This window comes from Streptopelia decaocto, assembly GCF_964273445.1.
Source record: "Streptopelia decaocto genome assembly, chromosome: 10".
NCBI lineage: Eukaryota > Metazoa > Chordata > Aves > Columbiformes > Columbidae > Streptopelia > Streptopelia decaocto.
The window spans coordinates 14,741,168-14,758,596 of NC_138665.1; the positions used below are offsets into that span (position 1 = coordinate 14,741,168).

The 17,429-nt window shown below is 45.1% G+C and overlaps 2 long non-coding RNA genes across 5 annotated transcripts; both read right to left on the reverse strand.

Moving 5' to 3' along the window:
• Window positions 1-481: 481 nt before the first annotated feature.
• Window positions 482-8,384, reverse strand: LOC309444370. 4 transcript variants are annotated; one of them, XR_014185008.1, is made up of 5 exons: window positions 7,689-8,384; window positions 7,370-7,460; window positions 5,026-6,340; window positions 4,576-4,838; window positions 482-1,582 (listed from the first exon to the last, which is right to left on the reverse strand). It is a non-coding gene; the product is annotated as an uncharacterized lncRNA (long non-coding RNA). The 4 variants fall into 4 exon arrangements; XR_014185009.1 differs by having other exon boundaries at window positions 5,026-5,528; window positions 6,235-6,340; window positions 7,370-8,384; XR_014185010.1 differs by having other exon boundaries at window positions 482-1,378; window positions 7,370-8,384.
• An 896-nt stretch (window positions 8,385-9,280) lies between these two features.
• On the reverse strand, window positions 9,281-11,637 carry LOC309444371. The gene is made up of 3 exons (XR_014185012.1): window positions 11,592-11,637; window positions 9,872-9,964; window positions 9,281-9,375 (listed from the first exon to the last, which is right to left on the reverse strand). It is a non-coding gene; the product is annotated as an uncharacterized lncRNA (long non-coding RNA).
• Window positions 11,638-17,429: the final 5,792 nt, after the last annotated feature.

A 17,429-nucleotide genomic window follows, 5' to 3' on the forward strand; every position in this document is an offset into this window, starting at 1 on the left:
CAGGCTTGGGATGCCGGAACACCCGGTGTTCAGGTAAAGTGTGGGTTATGTGGGGCTGCGGAGGAACTGCTCCAGCTCCCAGAGCAGAGCTGGGTGGCTGCCCTGGGGAGCTACAACGCTGCAGACACCGGGAATTAATTCCCCACTCTCGTTATGCTGATGGACAGCTGCCAGGTTTAAGTTGCTGGCAGAGGGATTCAATCAGGGCTGGCGTAGAAACTTGCCTGTGGCTGGATCCAAAGCCAGGTGCTCTGCGAGGGGTCCTGCAATGTCACCGTGTCACTGGTCCTGCAATGTCACCGTGTCACCGGCCCTGCCCAGCTCTCAGCAGCACTTTGCAGCATGTTCAGGACAATATTCCTCCCAAACCTCTTAAATTCCGTTCTGCTATTGCCAGCTACCTTCTCCCAGAGCATTTCCCCCTCCCTCCAAAAGAACAAAAAGGGAATCAGAAAGTGCATAAAGATTTTTATTTGGAGACAGAGGGCTCTCACCGTGGGGAGGACAGGCTGTGCAGGGAGCCCTGGCCGGGCTGCCTGGGGCGGCGTGGGGCTCGCCAGTGCTCCCGATGCACCAGATTGCAATGAAAGGTTTTATTGCTCAGTCATCTAGTCCATATCAGTCAACTCTCTGGCTGAAGGAGAGGCGTCCATTCAAAGTCAGTTTACAGCAGAGCCGTTATTTTTATTTTAAAAGCATCTGGAAATTAAAAATCCCTGTTTGGCACTCGTCCACTTTGGAGAGGGAGCCAGGGCTGTCGTCTGGCCAAGCAGCCCAGCTCTAGCTGAGTTGGGTGGATCCAGTGCTGGGACGTTTTTCTAACTCGAGCAGACGCGAGCTGCTGGCTTCCTTCCCACGGCTCCACAAACTTCCCACACCGAGCGTCGGTTTGGTCCTCACACCGTACGTGTGACACCGTGTGCATGGCACTCAGAGCCGTTTGCGGTGTGCCATGGCCCAGTCCCGTGCCCTTCCTCAACCCAGGGACGTTTGTCAGATGGTGCTTTGGCCAAGGCAAAGAGCAACAGGGCAGTCAGTGCATATAGGGTTCGCCCCAGGTGAGTGGCATCAATGCAAAACGTGGGTTATTTATTTTCATTTTGGGGTGGCTGCAGGTCTGTCAGATGTTGGTCACCCCCAAAAATCTGTCCCCATGGTGAGGAGGGCACATTGCTGCTGCCTCCTCAGCAGCATGGCAGGAGGTGACACTACCCAGGGCTGGCTGAGCCTGGCGGCGCAGACATGCCGAGTTTATAGCAGACCTCCGAAAAGTTCTCCACAAGCAGTGTTTTACCCCCCAAATCCAGAACATTTCATTTAACTCCTTCCTCAGCAGGCTGGTAAACCCCAGCTGGGCCATCCCTTGGATCGAGGCATACTTTGGAAAATGCAAAACAAAACAAAAAATGAACAAGAAGTCAATAGGTGGCTGTACGCAGTTACAGCTGTGTAGACTCATTTTTAATCCTGCAGGAAAAGTGTAGGTGCTGGAATCTCCATCCCACTCTGGCTCCTGGCACCTCTGCCTGCCCAGCCCCACATGTGCCTTCACTGCATCTCTGCAGCGAGAGGGTGGGTTGCCCTGCAACAAGGCAGAGGACAGAGCACTAACAATGATTTATCTGCTCCTTGCTACAGAAGGAAGATTGAGAAGCTCCTGCCCAACAGCCTGGAATTGCTACTGTGGAGAATTGAACCTGCTGAGGACATCAGCTGCAACCCAGGCCAATGTCTCTTATCCAAAAAAAGTGGGATGAACAAAAGCAGGTTCAGCAGGAGGCAGAGGTGGGTACCCCAAGACCTGGGATGGCTGCAGACGTGGTGTGTCACCCTCTGCCTGCATCCACACCCGGCCGAACCAAGGATTATTGTGAGTGTTACCGATGTTTTCTGGCAGGAGAGGAAGGCAACAGCCCATCAAGCTGGGGACAGGACCAGCAGGCACAGACCCATCACGCTTCAGCCTGGTCTTCCCAACCTGTCCCATCCCAGCAGCTCCTGCTTCCAGGCACGGTCCCATCTCTGCTCCAGCACGTCGGGAGCTGCAGCAGATGGGCTTTCTCTTCTCCCTCCCAAATTCCCGCTCTTAGCAAGAGCTAGATCTTACCAGGAAAGACCAATTTCACCACTCACGTGGGCTGGCGAGGGCCAGGCAATGAGAGACACGAGCAGAGACTCTTCCCTAATCTTAGCTAAGCTCTTGCAAAGCCCTGCTGCACATACACAAACTAGACTTTTTCAGAGGCTCATAAAACTGAAACAACCGTGGTCAGATCCTTACGGCAATGGCAACAAGCCCATCTTTAGCACAAAGTGTATCTTCCCCATTGGATTTCAAGTCCCTGTTTCAAAGTATGGAAGTATTAGATCTTTCCAAAGAAAGGATTTCCTGAATTATTCTAACACTGCAAAAACAATGTATTCTTCTCTGCCCTGGCTCTTGCAGGCAGTTGAAGTACTTGGCTGAAATTGTCTCAAAAAGAAAGAAAACGCCAGAGTCATGACATAAGGACAGGATCTTGCGCTTAGAAGGGACAAGCAACCTCCAGAGCAGGCTGTGCTACCAGCTCTGCCTCTAATAATATCTGCCAACTTTGTGTGCATTGTACATTGTTTAAAGAACTTAATCAAGTTACATATTCCTTTTGAAGTCAGACAACTTTGATATAACAATGGCTTCAGAGCTTTGAAAACCCCAGTCTTTTCTAGTCTGTCTTCCATGATGGTTCCTTACCTGTCTCCCACCATTGAATAAATCATTATAAACATAAACCAGATGCCTGATGCTAACAATAACTTTAGAGACCCCTGCTTCCCCTAAGATGTACGGGCAATGACTAACACACTTCTAGCCTCCAGACTTAATTTAAAGCATTCTGAAATTGTGCACTGGTGAGATGAAGGCTGCCCAAGACAATAACTTTTACATTAAAAATAATCTCTCTCTTTAGCAGCAACAAAGTCAAGATTGTCCTCCTTCAGCTCTGGTGTCTCAGCCTGCCATGGGCACTCTGCAAGCCGTGGGTTGCACTTCCATGAATTAATACCTGAAAATGTTGGAAAAGGAAGACCTCGCGCTACCTTAAAGAAAATAAAGTGCCTGTGTTTAAATGCACAGGAGCAGCGGCTTCGGCAATTTGTGGTGAGCATGCAGCAGCCAAGCAGAGCGCCTTGCAGCAGCTGAGATGTGACAAGGGACAATGCTGAGTCTCCAGACACTGTGGCTCCTTCCAGCAGGAGCAGCAAAACACTGAGTCGACCTCAGCCTCTCCATCGCAAACTGAGATAAAGCGCTTTGAAACCTGGAACTCACTTTGCCCAAGGATAAATCACCCATGTGTGGAGCAGTTTGGGGAGATGTGCTGGTGGAAGACAGAGATTTCCTGACCCAGAGACCTCAGCCTGCGGAAAGCCTGTAGCTAACAGCTGCTGCAGAGCTGCTCTGTAGGGAATATATTGCTTAACAGAGGAATACGCTTAAATGCATTGCTAGTACGGCTAAATTAGCGTCTGGAGTTTGAGCTTTGGCAAAGAAACAAAGTTTGAAAGCTTCATTCAATATTCTTTTACTTTCCTACGCCTGCACACACTGAGCCCACAGTTGGGTTAAACTTGCCATTTTATTTGCATATTTTTGGCATCCCTTATTTACAAGGTTTGCTCTCTTATTCGTTTGAAGCAGTAACCAAAAAGTAGAAAGAAGAAGGAAAGATGGGGGGAAATCTTTGGATCTGCCCAAGTTAGGGAAATTCACATCAGGTAAACTCTTCCATGTAGATGTGCTTTACCATACTGGCACATTCTGGCACAGTGGGAAGCTCAGTGCAGAATTTCCTGATATGGAACAAACTAAGAAGAGTCATGGCTAAAAATTTACCAACAGGGAGGCTCACGCAGAGCTCAGGGGGGAATATTTCTCCTATCTGAACTTCATGGCAGCACCTCTGTTTTGTTATAGACCTTTGCATGAGGGCTTCCCAGGTAACCTGGTCACTCTTAAGCCAAATACTGTGTTTGAAGCCAAGGCAAAGATAGCGTGTGAAAAATAAAACCACATCAAGACAACTAGGAGGAGATTTTCCAGTAGCTCGCTCTTTGTGTGAAGGCCGTGTTACCTTGGCATCACGGCCTGGCTTTTCCTAATTTCCAGCTGCTTGCTGAAGTTTCAGCCCTGAGCTTCCTTTTCTTTTAAATTCTGATTTTCAAATGAAAATTCACCAAATGATTTGATATGGGAAACGAGGCAAAGCACAGAGTGGTTTGAGGAGAGTAAAGAAAGACTCCGGACCAAACGTCTCCCAGGAAACTTTTGCCACCTGCTTCACCCTTGTGCTCTTGTACAACAGGAGAGATCCTGGCCAAGACAGACCCTGCTGGCTGCCCAGCCACGCTCACAGCACGGCCAAGTACATCTCCAGAGGAAGTCACGGGAGCACCAGAATATAAAAGACCATAATTTATGCATTTTAAACCATGTTTTTGATTATGTCAAATAGCGAGCAAAACCTAAAAAGTATCTTCTACAGAAAAAAGTTAATTCTATATGAAGTTTGTTCCTTATAAAGAATGATTTACCTGTCTCTGGGGTTATGGTCTTTGTACAACAGAGCACATGTCTGTTCTGGTTCCGCACATCTGAGATACAGATCCCAGGCAAACAGCTGTCCCATGGTATTCTGAGGTTTCATGACAAATGGGAATCCTTTACAGGCAGCATTCATTTTTTCTTCTGAAATCCTCGATACATTAGTAGTTGCCAGAGTCCTGTGAACTTTCATATCTATTATGCCATCACCACTACAAATGCTTTCAAATTAACAACCAGCCAGATTTCCTTTCTGTGACCAAGCAGGAAAATAAAGAGAAAAGACAGGAATCATTACGTTACAAAATACCTTCTCCTCCGTCCCACTTAGCAATCACTTTGTAAAGTGATATGAAAGGTTATTTACATTGGAATACATCTAATGGGCTGAATAGGAGCAAACGCTCTAAAAAAGGGATCACAGCTGTTTCCTTTCTTACCCTGTCCTGTCTCTGCCGCTGAGCAGTCACCCTCGTGCCGGCGAGCGAGCCGGGGCTGCTGCGCTCCTGGCCATGCTCAGACATGATCCTGACAAACTGCAATAAAAATTGGTGAGAAATAAATATTTAATCAGTCCCATAAATTCATTAGTGATGTCATTTCCTTTTTAGCTTGTTACACTTTTTGATTCCTGTTTGGTTTTGGAAAGGGGTATCTTCAGTCTCCGTGCATGGGTGAGGGCAGGCACGCAGAGAACAGCCCTTTCTGTAGGAGCAGATCTGTTGCTGCATTGGCAATAAGAGCTTCCAGGGAGAATAGGATGAAAAGCAAGACAACATTGCAAGAGGAAAGTTTTATAGCAGTATATTGCACAGCTGTCCCACCATTGCCAACACAAGCTTCCAAACACGCAGTCGTGGTGGGATGCTCAGCGAAAGGCTGGGGTCTTCCTGATGCCTTTTCAGATTAAGACGTCAAGATCCCAGATATCCATTCGGTGCATCTGGCAAAAAGATCATACATTTAAAAATAATGAGAGTGATATTAAAAAAATCAAGGAAATTCACTTTTATGTCTCTTCTCATGACTCTGAATTCTTCCTGTCAATTGCTCCATCTTTTGACTGTGCCTTTTCAAACCTTTATCCACAGTCCCATCTGCTTGGCAATGAGAAGTGGAGGCACAGTCTTTGATGGGGTCTTGCAGGGCTCTGAGACCTTAGATGGTCACTGATGGGAGATCACACACAGGCAGCCCCAGGATGCCCCTGGTCTGGCAGTCTATGGATAAAATCTGGGTGAGTCACTTAATATCCTCAGAAATTGCCATGGTGAGTAATCCTCTGAGATTTGGTGTTACTCTCATAAACACAGGCTTGACAAATGCTGCCTTTTTTTTTTTTTAAACATCAAAGGATCACATTTGCTTTTAAGTGATGTTTAGTCGTAATATTCTGTTCCTGCAGGTCAGTTGCATTGTGAGGAGGACAAAGTCATTTCAAAATAAATGTTGCAGGATCTGTTCTGCTAACTAATGTGCTTGAAAAACTCTACATACAACAGATGCCAATGCACAGGTCATTCATACTAGACACAAGCGATGGTAGATTAAGTTGCATCCTGGAAACGCATGCATGCGTTTTATTCCTACCCTTACTGAGAATAAGACAGAATTTTGCATTCCTGTACTTTTTATAACTCTTCCCTCACCCTGCTACAGCTGGTGGCAAAATATTAGCCTTGAAGAACTGGAGGGGGAGCTTTCATCAAGGTGAATCCAGGGACTGCTTCTGTCTCCTTCATGCCATAGGTTCAGCTAAAAGGGATCACTGGAGAGTAGGTTCAGTCCCAAAAAATCTGAAAAGTAGCAAATTTCATTATGCCTGTACTTCTGGGGCAGACTGAGCAACCTGAACCTCTTCTGATGCCTTGGGGACAAGCCTGTCAGGGCTGTTTCTTCTCATCCTTGTTTCTTACATAGGTTTTAATGTTGTGTATGAGGAGATCACAGCAGAGAGAAAGGAAGACACAAAACCTCTTTTCTTAGCCTTTTGGCTAAAACCCAAATATTTTGAACATTTTTGCTAGGGGTTGATTCCCCCAGCGAGTCTCAGAGCTCTCATCTCTGACTGCTATAAACCGAAGACTGTTTACATGAGATCAGCACATGTCCGTATTGCTTTACACTTTATGGTCCATGCACATCATGTATCGATAGCAATGGGCAATCCATCCCTGCAAGCACTTTAGCGATTTTATGATAGTTTTCTTTTATTATTATGTAGAGGACAGGGGAAAAAAGCATGATGGAAATACTGCAAATGGTTAAATGCAAAGTTCCGTTGATCTTGTGAGACCACTGGTAAATAATTTAACAAGATCTCTAACAAGTCTCACTCCAAAGGAAAAGTAGATCCACTTTAAACCCTGCTTTTCCAATTTGGACATCTCATTCAGTACTGCAGACCTTTAAAACAGCCAGACTCTGTAGGAATTGCCATAGAGAGTCAGTTCTGGCTGCCAAGTGCAAAAGAAAAATGCAAGACATTTCATAACAGGCAAACACAGGGTAATCTCCCTTCCCCTAGAAGAGCTCATCTGAGCCCTGGAGACTAGGTAAAACATCAAAGCAAGAGGTTTTGCCCCACTCAAACCTCTACTTGCATGAACTCTCCAGCAATGGCTCTTATCCATAGGAAGATTCTGCAAAGCTTTTGATAATTTTATGGAAACACCTCATTGCATATTTTAAGTATTCCCTTTACCATCTTCCTTCCATAAGCATTTTAAACTCTCCAATAAAATACAGTTCTAACTGACATAGTGTCTTGTGGTCTTTGGGTACCTGACCATATGGAGAAGCCTTCATGGCACGGCTGTTCCAAAGCCGTGGGTGAGGCTCATACACAGAGCGTGGGTTCCTCACCAGGAGACACCTGGTTCTCAGGGAAGGGAGCACAAGGCAATTAGTCATTGTAAAATAGTCTAATGAGGCTAAATAATTAGGAATCGTCTAGGCCTTAATAAAATCCAGTGCTTTATATGACTCAAGATGCAGTTGGAGGAATCTGGCTAATCTTTCGCTCTCCTAGTAAATCATTCATTGAGGCCATCTGTGAAATATGAGAAGAGCAGCCTCAACCCAAGATTCCCGCTTAGCAAACCTCTTACTAGCTTGGCCGGAAAGAAGCTTTCCTGATAAAGTTGATGGCTAGTCCAAGCCCTCATATTTCCAGCAGCAGTAATCCTTCTGGACAGGTTAGAGAAGCAGCCCTTGAAGGTCCTGAAGTATGGCTGTGCATTTCAGCAAAGTTCAAGGGAAAAAAGTAAAATAAATCCACAGCCCTTGCCAGGGCCTGGCCCAGAGGCGCAGATCTCGATGCTTTCTTTTCCAACGGTCTCTGCAGACAGATCTGACAAACAGTCCCCAAAACAGGCAGTCACAGCCCTTCTGGGACAGGCAGCACGGGGGGCTCAAGGAGAGCATCAAGGCAGAAATCTGGTCCCTTCATACCCACATGGAAAGCGATATTCAGCTCTCACAACTGAACCCAAACTTCCCTGTTCTGCGAAAGTTCGTGCGTGAATCGAATGAGTACGGTGTGGGATCATGTCACTTGAGGAGAAATAAGTCATGCAAAACACCCCCACCAACTCTCCACGCCAGGCGGCTTATCTGTGTCCTCCACCCAGATTCGATTCTGTTTTTTAGGAAGCAGTTAGTCTTTCTCCACAGGAGTTACTACTAACCTGGGAATAGAAGAAAGTCCTTAGGCAAATATTTCATAGGGCAAAACAAATTAAAAAATAATTTAGCTTACAGGGAAAATGGGTTGAACACCTAACCACAGCATTCATGAACATGAATTACAATCTGCCTCCTCCAGGAATTAAGACAATACAGTTTTTGATGGCCTTTTTTTTTTTTTTTAATCTTCTAGTTTCCAAACTCTTAGGATCTGCAATTCCCAGGTGGCTTAATAGCTAGAAGGAACAGAGAGTTTCAAAGTGAAAGATGAGATGCCCCAGCTCCTAGAGCCAAATGCTTCAAGGGAAGTGAAGCAAAAACCCAAATACAAGACAAAATAAGAGAGCAGCAGGGCTGCAGACACAAGCCTACAGTCCTACCTGGTGTCGGGCTCTCAAGGCAAAACTTGAGGACCATGAGGCTGAGCAGGTCCTACCTTTGAACTCTATCAAACCCATGTTGTATAAATTTAGACATTTATATTGTGTTTGGGCGCCTTGCAGAAATACAGCCACAGAAGGGAAAGTACATCCTCTCCTGTGCTTAAACTAGGCAATAACATGCTTGGTTTAGTGTTAAAGTCTTCCAAAAGTCTTTGTTCAAATTACAGTGCTCTTGATGACCAAGTAAAGTTGGGGAAGTGATTATGTCTTGGACCAACATGTCTGACAAACAGTAGGAGCTGCGGTTCCTGAAATGACAGAGACCTTCTTCGCTACTTGAACTTTAACAAAAGTTTGGTGCAATAATCCCCCCTGTGCTGTGGTTTTTAAGGTTTTAACTCTTCCTGTTTTCCTTGGCTATCTGGTGTTTGCTCCACTGAACCTTGAGGTGTGGAATGCATCAAGTTTTCTGCCTTCTCCCTAAAACCTCCTCAGATCTAAGCAAAGCAGCATCTCATTGACCATTAATACTGACCAGCTTCCTCTGTTTCCAGTCAGCTGAAATAAACAGTATAAATGCCCCTTCCTGTAATGCTGTTTCTATTCTTAGCACGTTCTGTACCATGTCAGGCTGTGGTGGTATCAACTGTAGCTTGGATCCTTGCAAACAGAGTTGGTCCAGAGGGAGAAGCGGTAGGGAGAGCAGCCAGCATCTGCTCCCTGGGTCAGAAACAAAGCAGAGGGGTAACAGAGAACCTCAGCAAGACCAAGGAAATACCATGATTGTGGCACTGAAAACAGCAGAGCTGCAGAGGAGACATGCCCCAACACGGTAGAGATGAGACAAGAAGGGGATCTCCTGTCCCAGCATCAGTTGGGCTCTGGATTTTCCATTAGTCAGACAGGACTGATGTTCAGCAGAAAACTCCTCTGGCCTCCCAAGCACGGCAAGCTTGGTGAATCCCCCACCCTCCAAATGACACACAGTGAAGCTGCAGGAGCATCTGTTATAAATCCTCTTCTCTGGGCAAGAGGAGGAAGCACAACTTTCATAAGACTCTCTTAAATGGAGAAAATCATCCAGGCCTTTTCTTTGCAAGCTCCGCACCCCTCCTGGAGCCCTTTGTGCTCTAAGTTGTTTAGAAAGTAAATGAAAGGGAATGAGCCAGAGAGACAGTGATGGTTATTTCTCCAAGAAAGAAAAGCTTAATTTTACCATGGGGATCTTGCGCTGCCATGACCTCTCCAGCGGCTCACAGGAACACAGGAGGAATTAACCAGCAGTGAGGACTGGTTCACTCTTGCAGATCTGTGAAGAGTTTCATCTTTGATCTTAAAAGAAATAACCCCTCTCCTGCAAAAAAATCCCCAAAACCAAACCCAAATACCACCTAGTCCTCAGCTGGCAATGTGTAGCTTCTCCATGGTTTGTAGCACTGTCCTTTTTACATCTAACCAAAACACACCTAAAGCTTGTAACCTTTCCAGGGCTGCAGCTGAGAAGGTCAATGTGTAAGGATCAGGCAACCCTGGAGCAGCTGGTTCCAGAAAAGGTGAGAGGAGAGGGAAGAGGGAGGAGGATCACCGGGCTCGGAACCATTTGTCTTTTGCTTGTGGTTAGTATCTGTTTAGCCAACTGGCTAATTGAGATCAACAGCTAGGATTTTTCCATCCAGTCTAAGTGAGCTAGCAGTTGGGTTTCATTCAAGTAATTGTTCTAATGGATAATAATGTATTATTATGACTAGAGGGCTTATTACTAGAATTTTGTGCTAAATTCAATAACCTGAACTCACTATATATTGTCCCTCTTGTGGGAGCTTCAGCTGTTTGAGAAGGAGCCTCAGACTTGCGTGATCATCCCTAAAACCTTCTCCCCTAAGTTCCAACTTTGGAGAACAAGTTGTTCATCATATGCTGAATTCAGCCTTGGAGTAACTCCAGTGAAAACAAAAGGAGTAACAACAGGAATGGATTAGGCCCAATTGCTTTCACATTTCTCCAACTTGAATTTCCAATTCCAATACTACAGGAGGAGTAAAAATAAAAAAAAGAAAGAAACCCAACATATGGCGCAGTGACAAATACGTCCAAAATGTACGTCTGCCTGTGCTGTGACCTCATGCCCTTTGGAAAGTGCACCAAGGTGAGCTTCCACAAGCTTGTACATGAAAAACCCTGCTGTCATCTGGCAGAAGTAATATGTATTCCTACTTCTGCCACTGTATTGTAACAATTTTTGCTCAGAATGGTCAAACCCACCCTGCAGTTCTAGGCTGCTCCACATGAGACTACTGACCTTACACACATCTGAAAAAAGCTAGCATCTGCCAAGCTGAGATATAGAGTCATGAGGATTTCATTTCATAAATCATACTAAGATTAAGTAGTGCGTGTTCTGTACTGACCCTGTTTTCCAGGGAGAGCTGTGCACAGCTCAGGGGAGGGCACAGCCTCACCTACAAATCCTTACCTGACAGATCATCGCCTCGGCATCTCTGTGGTTCAACAGATGTGAACACAGAGAACAAGCAGAATAAAGACCCAGACAGAGAACTCCAAGCTCCTCCGCTGGCTGTGAAAACACGCTTCCTCTCGGTGTTCACCGCATCACTCACCCATCAGCTGTTCAGTAAGTTCTTTCCCAGTCTGACCCGCCGGTTCCTGCTGGGGCTGGTGAGCCGCGAGCGCGGAGCCGCGTCCCGCGGGGCCGTTCTGCAGCGCACGCTGCCGGTGGCTGCCACACGCACTGAGCCTCAGAAATATGTTGCTCTTGTTTGCACTGGAGTTATTCCCAGGCTATTTCAGCGTGTTATAATGGGGGTAACGGAATTATGCAGTGATCAAAGAACTAAACGGCACGTCAGAAGACCTGGGTTCAATTCCTAGCTCATCAATACTAACCACGTGCCCTCTTTGTGCCTTCACACACTCACTTGAGAGTTTTAACAATAATGATGACGCTCACTTGAAGTTATTCCTAAAAAAATAAGAAATTTATGAGACATCACAGCAGCACAAATTGTTAAGATCAGGTTTGACCCATGATCTTGACAAAATAAACGTACGGCTTCATTAAACTGACAGGCTGGAAACCGAGGAGTTCAGCTCAGCTGCTATCTAGCTCAGAAATCACTGCACATTGTTTGCAAACTTATCAGGAGTGACTTGAATTGTGAATTAGCTTCAGCAAGGCAGCTGGCAGGCTGCTGGAGCACACAATGCCTGCTGAATCTGCACTTCCTGCTGGAGACGTGCGAAGGAGAAGGCAAACTATGAAAGAGCAGCGAAACCGCTCCCAACCCAAGTCAAAACTACGTGCGGCACAGGCACGACAGGGCCAGTGGCTGATCTGGGGGCCAAACCACAACTCCCAGCAGCAACGGTGCGGGCAGAACCCAGCGCTTGCATAGCATTTACCATGGGAGATCTCAAAGCACTTCATGAAGATCAAGCTCATCCTTCTTCCCCCACCTCCTTGCTAGGCTGGCTTAGAGTTGCAAGGTCAGACCTTCCCAGGCCCACGCTGTAACCCTGCAGGCAGCTCTCCAGCACACAGCCCAAAGCTGCTGCTTGCTTATTTTTGCATATTGGTTTGCGGTAAATAATCCAGTTTATGTCAAAAGCAGCAGCAGACACCAAGGCATGTTCTAGCCAGGCTTACCCAGGCACTCACCTGGACATGACACCAAAGCACAGCTCCGTGGTCCGACTCTCACCCCGTGCAGGTAGATGTTCTTTTGTGCTGCAGCCACTTTAAATTCTCCAAAATCCAGGTCTGTGTGTGCCCACACAGGGAAATAACAGAAAGACGCCTCCTGCGTGCGGTCTGATGGGAACACTGCAGCATCAGCACTTCAGGAGAAAAAAAACAGCTTGTACACTGCAATTCACTAAACCCAACCGAACTGTGCCCACACCATGTTTCTCAAAGACTTCACGGGGCTGGGAGAACAGCCAATATGCAGTATATGCCTAGAAAACCTCTCTTGCTGTGAGCAAGGCCTTTCCATTCCTTTCAGGTTGTCAGTACATTGGGTCAAATTCTCCTCTGGCATGGCATTGTCTCATTCTTATAATCAAAGAGCATTCAGCTTTTAATTTTTATCAGTTTTAAGGTTACTGGTACAATGAAGTCCAAACCTCACTCTGGAAAGTTACCGTTTGATCTGGAAGGAAGAGGTTACATTGCGAGTTAAAAGAGAAAAAGCCATTTGAAATTTCTAGCAATAGGAGCTGCAGGATGAACACAGTTCAGACACACTTGGGCTGGTATCACCACTGCTCTTTAAGTATGGGCCTGTGCTTTGCAAGCCACGATACGCCATCCTGTGGTCATCAGATCATCATTAACTTCCCACCTCTGGTCCAAAGCACCCAATGCAGCGAGATGCGCACTGTGCGTGCGGGCACTTATGCTCATCATAAGTACTATATGCACTAAGTTCCTTGTTGCTAATGCAAAACGAGGCTGAAAAACTTCAGATACTCTCAAAAAAAAAATCTGGTAAACCCTGACAAGCACCAGTTGTAAGATGTGGCTGTGGCATGGCTGGCTTGCTGTCTGCACGCCGCTATAACCACAACCCCTTTTCCACAGCGTGAGCCTTCGAGTGGCAACAAGGATAACCACGACGCTGCACAGGAAAGCCGCCGCTTTCTCCACGCCAAGCAGGTGGCCCAGCCTCCCGCCCTGCCATGCCACCTCCTCCTGCTGGGCCACATTCCTCCTGCTGCTCTGCTATGGCGCTTTCTCTACAGTCCCTTGTCCCACCAGGTCCCCCATGCTCTCCCACTGTGCTCACAGCTCTTTGGGCATCTCTGTCCTAATCCTATACACTCAATTCCCCTCTCATTTCCCCTCTACCCCCGTGAAAAGTTTTGCCCGCTGGTGTCTAGAACATACCCCATGTTTGACAGGAACCAGCAATCCCCTCCAGTGACTATGCAGTTGAGCATCCAGCCTTGCCTGGGTTGGCCAGCAAACACAACTGTACCCTTCAAGGCTGATGCAGAGTCAGTGTAAAGGGGGCAGGAGGAAAGGACACACAAACGCAGCCAGCCCTCTGTACCCCTCCTGATTGCCCATCTGGTCCACCCTACCCGTGCTGCCTCACGTTGTCCCCGCTGCTGGGTTTTAATACAGGAGGGGAACAAAAAATCAGGAAAAAAGAAGAAGTGACCAGCAGCAATAACAGTCCTTGAAAGGCAAATGTTTCCTATTAAAGTGCTGGTTCTTTCAGGCTCTTTGATGTCGTTTCTCCCGCACAAAGCCGTTTCTTTCACAGTCCGTTCTTGCACACAAACAAGATGTTACACATACTATATGTAGCACATCCTCAACTCTTATTTAAAGCACATTTGTCCCAAATTGCTGTGCTTTGTTCTCTGTATCATTTTTCAAACCAATACTCATACATCATAGGCACAGAGGCATTTTTATTCTAGCTCCCCCCTCACATTTATTTTTCTTCCAAATTCTTGGAGATTCTGGTCCTAAGTAGAGAAGTGTTGACACTTAACTAGGGTTGAGACTGAGCTGCTAAGTTCATGGCAGTAGCTGAATTATTTCCAACATTTTAGGGGCTTGTAGAGCAGAAGGTTTTCTTTGTCAGAGGCCAGATACAGCATTCAGATTTACATTCTGGACTAATTAATGGTAGCTACATCTTTATTCTACTTTGGCCCATAGTTTTTGATACCACCTGCTTCCTACCTGTATATTACAGACCCTGAGTATTTTATACCAAAAAAATTGTTAACCATGCATCGCATTGATAAACTGTCACAGTTCTCATGACAAATTTAAATTGCAAATTATTTGAGGCGAGGAAAATCTTTTTGTTCTAGCACAATAGGGTTTTCATAATCTGCACTATAAACTACCCCAACACAAATAATAGCCCAGCACTTCTGCCAGCTTATTTAACTTTGGGGAAAGTTCAAAAGTGGTGGAGACTGTGGCAGAATGCAGGAGGTTTCTGTAGGCAGTGCAAGGGTTAAATCAGGCAACCTCTGAAAAAACAAACTCATGTCATTTTCTCCAAGATTCATTTGACTCATGTTGTTAAATACCAGTTACTTTTATACAGGCTTCTGCATAAACTATATCCAAATGCCTTTCAGAATCAAAACACAATGGACAATTCTTCCAGAAGACACACATTGTGTTATCTGAAAATTAATCAAAAATCCCATACTCTGTTAAACCCCAAAATGAGAGACATGCAAAAGCCCACCAAGTCCACCAGGAATTTTACCACAGCTGTTTAGTAAGACAGTCAACCTACAGTAATTAACAGCAAATAATAATTATGTTTGTGTAAAAGGTAAAAATCTCATAGCCCTCAGAAATAAGCTAAGGGAGAGTAAAGGTGTTAGAATTGTTATATAGTCCAAGACGATGCTTTTTGGACAGAAAGGAGCTGCCAGACAGCCTGGTGTCACTCGTGGGCCTTTTGAATCACAGGAAACTTATTTTTATTCAAACTTACTATTATTCAGAGCCCTGAGATAGACCGTGCTCTCTGTTCATTAGAGATGAAACTTGTGGTCTTTCTGTATTAAATTCTTACTTCACAGTAAGGAAAAGTGCTTGGGGGGTGGAAGCATATTGGATTCAGTTGCTATTAGTAATGACGTGTTCAAAAGACTACTGCCTACATTTAAAAATAATTTTTTCAAAAAAAGATCCTGATATCAAACCAGCTAAAAATAGGTATTTCTTTGTTCTGTGTTTTCAGGTCTTATTTCTTTTAAAACTCCACAATCTTTTGCGATCACCCAAGCTAGCATTCATTCTTCATTAATAGCAAGAACCGCCCTACTCTGCATTTCCAAACTTCATAATGCAAGAAGAACAAAACAAATCGCTCCAGGTTTAAAAAGAAAATGTTTGCCCTGCCGTGCTAATCAGAGGCAAAACTCAGACCAAGGCCCAATAGGCCCCATATCAAAAGGCTTTAAGATCTAAAAGCAAGTAATAAAAAGCAGCTTTAATGCAAAATGGTTTGGATTGAAACAAGAGACTTCCGTTAAGTGCCCAGTACACTAATAAAAAGGATAGCCCTGAGGTACGTGTACGAGTTAAAAGTGGAGGTTGTGTTTATGGGGATGGCAGCGCCGAGCCCTGTCACCAAACCTGCTCACGGGAAGATCTTTATCCCCGGCAGCAAGCAAGCCCGGACTATCGTGATTAAACCAGCTCTGAAGCCTATTTACTCTCTCAGAAAACAGACCTGCTCTAAAACAACATCTACTTTTGGTGTTAGCCTAATGACAAAGGTCTTAGCTGTGAATTAGATAACCAGTCCTTGAGGAAACCCGACCACCAGCTCCCTGCCCTCTCCAAAGATGGCTGGAACAGACAGCTGCTACTCTAATTCTGGCTGGCAAGCAGAGCTTGCTCTTTTGGGGGTAGATTGGGCAAAACTGTCTGCAACTTGCCAGCAAGGAGTATTTTCCTCTCAGTTTGAACAGCACAGACTCTCACGAATGTCTCAGTTGCTTGAAAGATGCATTTTTCATTTGGGTAAGTTAGGTCTACATTTCGTGGCTAAAACTCTAATTTATAATCAAAGGAGCTGGTTAACGCATCCTCACTGGGTCATCTGGTACCTTCAGTGACCCGTCTTACATCCATCCCAGAATTTGCTAAGGATTATTAAACAGATCTCAAGAGGGACTGAAACATTGAATGGTAGGCAAAGTCCCTTTCCACTTACCATGGACAGTTGCCATTTATATAATAGCCTTGGAATACCAGAGGCAGTTTGTATAGCTCCAAATATATTTCTTGGCCTTTACTCCAAAAAAGCAAATGAAACAGTCCTATGACTTCATGGAATATTTCAACCCATATTAATGCAAAGCTTTTTTATTACGAAGTTACTGGGAAGATTATATGCAGATGAAATTCCTCCAGGAAAAACAAGTTCTCGTCTTTGTTGTCACACAGTTTATTAGCGGGGTCTACAGATAAGAATGTGAATATTTGCAAAAAAAAAATCATTTCCCAAGGCCAGTCCATTGTGTTTGTGCACCAGAATATGAGAGTTCCAAACCTGCCCAAGCCTGCTCACGTTAACCTCTGCATCCAGCCCCCAGCGTGGTGCTGTCGAGAGAAGGGTGCCAAGTTAAAGCCTCACGTTTAAAACGTTTTTAGCATTTTGAATTGTTAAAATGAGCCCTCTATTTTTGCCGTGACTTTGGAAAAGAAAACAAATCACACTTTACTGGTTTTATACAGTCTAGCTTTCCTTGTGCATTTTGTGTTTTCCAATAAAGCCTGCAGGACTCTGATTTACATTCTCACTCACTGACAGTTTAATTACCTTCATTGTAGGAGAAAGTATTTAATCACATACAGTCAGAAAAGCAGCCCCTTAAATACAGGCTTTCGGGCCCATGATCCCCAATTTGAAATTCAATGAAGGAGAATGAAACATGCACACTGTGATCCATTTCCTGATTCAGAACACTTGATATTATCAAAACACAGAGTTCCACAGCTGACACACACATTTTTCTAAACCAGCGCTACAATCCTGCCAGCATTTTAAGCCCACAAAACGAGGATTCGGCGTGCTTTGGATAGGATCTAAAGGCAGCGCTAGTCAATGAGCCGTACAGAGACCAACATCTTAATGCTGTGCTAATTAACAGATTAAAAATAGTCCGCCTAAAATGCTGCTTGAATTACGCTGGTATTTTAACTTTCTTCTCAACAGTTAAAACATTAAAGGTACGTCATCACTGGTGATTCTCAGCATGAG